Below are 3,060 nucleotides of genomic sequence, written 5' to 3'. Positions count from 1 at the left end.
CTTCTAAAAAGAAATCTCAGTTTGTGTTTTAAGGTTCTGTTTATTGGGAGAATTATAAAATCATTCCTAATACGAAGTGTAGCTTAATTACCACCACTGCCACTACTTCCACCGGAATTAGAGGATTCTAACTAATTTACAGTAGTTTGTGAAATGGAAGACTCCTTCAAAGCCATCCCCTTTGCCCCCCTGGGTCACAAGCAAAGACATGCCTGCAGCCAATGGGAACAAAACTCACTTATAAAAAGAGGATCAAGCTTACAAACTACTCTAGGCAGTGGAGAATTAGGAAAAGAAGAAACAATGATTTTTTTCCCCCAGTCCTAATAGAAGAGGAAGAGAAAGTGAGGCTGATGGGGAATATCTTCTACAATGGGATTCTATGTTCAGGGAGCATTGACAGAGTTTGAAACTTGCCTCCTGTCCAATCAATGCTTCCACTACCTCCAGCAGGGGAAGTTTCTGGCCAGTCTGAAGGTTGGACCCCATTGAGCTATCCCCTCTAATGGAACTTTAGCAACGACTCCACAATTCCATTGTGACCTCACCTGAGATAGAGAATAATGAGAGCACAATGCCTCTCTGAAGAGTAGCTCCATGATTTTGTTCCATCCAGTCCCAAATCCCATAGATCTTTTCTGCTACCTTTCTTTGGCTAAGAAGACAGAGAAAACTTCATCTCCCAAAGGACTTAGCTATCATTCAAAGTACTTTCCCTCTCGGGGTTAAAGAGCTGAGTCCATTTAATTGGGGGTATAGGAAGAGGAAGTGTTACAGTTCGATCTCAGAAAGTTTTCTGAGTTGTCTCTGAGGTGCTCCCCAAATCCTAATGAGATTACAATTGCAGTTGGGTTGAGATGTTTCTCTAATCTAATGACAGAGGTTCTTGTTAATGGAACCCAGACGGAAACTGCTACCCCGCCCCCAACAGGGAAATGTCATTTTCCAGTTATGAAATTGGCCAAAAGGGGAAGATTATTGGTCCTTGAGGTATAAATAAAACCTGTTTCCTTGCTGTTCTGGGCACATTTCCTCACTGCTTGAAACTCCAGTTTTGACTGATGTTTCTCTTAAGCCCCAACTGATGTCTTTGTATTGCCGCCACTGTTCAGGCTGGGAAAGGATGAAAGTAAGACAAAACTGAGCCTGTTTTAGAGATTTGGACTCTAGTGTGGCTTTCGGAGCAGAGGGAACATCTGTATGTCTTCTCGAGAGCAGGAACTGTACTCAAGCTATGTCATTTCCTCCAAACACTCCCTCTGTCTGCCCTGCATGGTTTTTCCATTACCAAGCCGGATTGAAGGTATCCTGCAGCTGCACTCCTGCAGTTGTCATCACGGATGAAGGAGGAAATTGGAGAATAAAGGAGCACATGGGGAAGGGCCTTTGGAATCCAAGTTTCATGGTCATTTGGGCCTTGGATACCTATGGTAGAAAAGATGAAAAGGGACTTGGTGTTGTAAATCTTGAAATTTCTCAGACTTGTGAATGTTAAAAATTTCCACATTGAGGAATCCTCCATTGGAACAAATTCCCTACTGGAAACATTCCCCATTTTGATGTGAGAACTCACCAGTATCAGAAATGGGAGGACCTCTACTCCACCCGTACTTAAGACTGCTTTAGGGGAGAAAACTCCTTGCTAAACAATGAAAGTACTTGGACCCATGCTTATAATAAGGCAATGAGTTCTTTGAGCCATGCCTGTTTTTTAGAATTGATACAATGAGATGCTAGGTACCTAAAAGGGTCGGACAAGTTTTCTCTTAATGAGATTAGTTGACTCAGCTGTGTTTTCACTGGTTCAGATTTACTGAGGAGATTAATCGACACAGCAGCATTTTTTCTGGTTCAGACTTACTGAGGAGATTAGTCGACTTAGCAGGAATTCAGATGGGCAGTCCTTTGGAAAACGTCTACAGTGATTGGTAGATGTAAGGACTTATGGGAGGTGACATAGGAGAAAAACCCCTATATAAGAAAAAGCAGAATCTCTTGAGAAAAAAGATCCTTTTGGAGGATCTCTGATGAGGATCACTTAGGAAGAATCTCTTGAGAGAGGCTCTGGAGAAGGGAAGCTCTTGGAGGACAATCCCTAAGGAGGCCTCGCTGGAGCTCCTCTGAGGGGACTCTGTCCCTCTGGAGGCTCTGGAGAGAGGCCCTTTGGAAAAGTCTCTGGCTGGAAGGCTCTTTAAGGAGGACTCTGGCTGGAACTCTCTCTGGTGAAGTCAGCTGAGATGGAAGCTGGCCTGGTGTCACTAGAATCCTTGCTTAGACAGACCTTGTGGTGAGTGTTAAAAGACTGACTGACTGATCTCTCTCTCTTAAGACTCAGGTCAAGGCCATGTTGGCTTAAGGCCCTTCATACTTATTTCCTTTTTCTCTCTTTCTCTCTTTTCTTTAATTCCACATTTGTATTAATTAAAATCTCTATAAAACCCAGTTGACTTGGGTATTTGAATAATTGGTAATATTTCCCTGGCGACCACCTTATATTTGATTTAAAAACCAAGACACTGTAGTGAAACATATTTTCTGCGGTCAAATTTACTCACCCTCTCTTATATCTATCACAATTTATATCTTCCACCATTTTTTACTCACTACAGTTTACAACATCACTCTTTTAACTGTTACAGTTTAAGGCCTTCAACCATTTTAAATCTAACAGTGTCATGACCCAAGATGGGGTAGGATTTCAAACTGAAGGAATTACAGGAGCCTAGATTTAGCACTGGAAGAGACCTTAGTCATCATCTAATCTAATCCAAACCCCTTGTTTTATAGATGAAGAAAATGGAGTGGGAGTGGTAAGGATCACACAGGTGGTGATAGAGCCGATATTCAAACCCAGACCCTTGGCTTCAAATTCTCAGTTCTTTACATGACAGCCTGTCTATCTCATGATGTTCTGATGACGCTCTAAGAAAATATTGGGCATGAAAGCTGCATTGGCAGATTTCAGTTTCATGTCAAGAAGAAATTCCAATACTCCCAAAGTGGAATGGGTGGGCATGAGAGGGCTGGGATCCTCCTTGCTGGAAGTCTTCAAGCCAAGGC

The sequence above is a fragment of the Monodelphis domestica genome, chromosome 5 (genome assembly GCF_027887165.1).
Source record: "Monodelphis domestica isolate mMonDom1 chromosome 5, mMonDom1.pri, whole genome shotgun sequence".
In the NCBI taxonomy this organism is placed as follows: Eukaryota; Metazoa; Chordata; class Mammalia; order Didelphimorphia; family Didelphidae; genus Monodelphis; species Monodelphis domestica.
The sequence above is the reverse complement of the archived record's forward strand: the minus strand, read 5'-3'. Positions refer to the sequence as shown.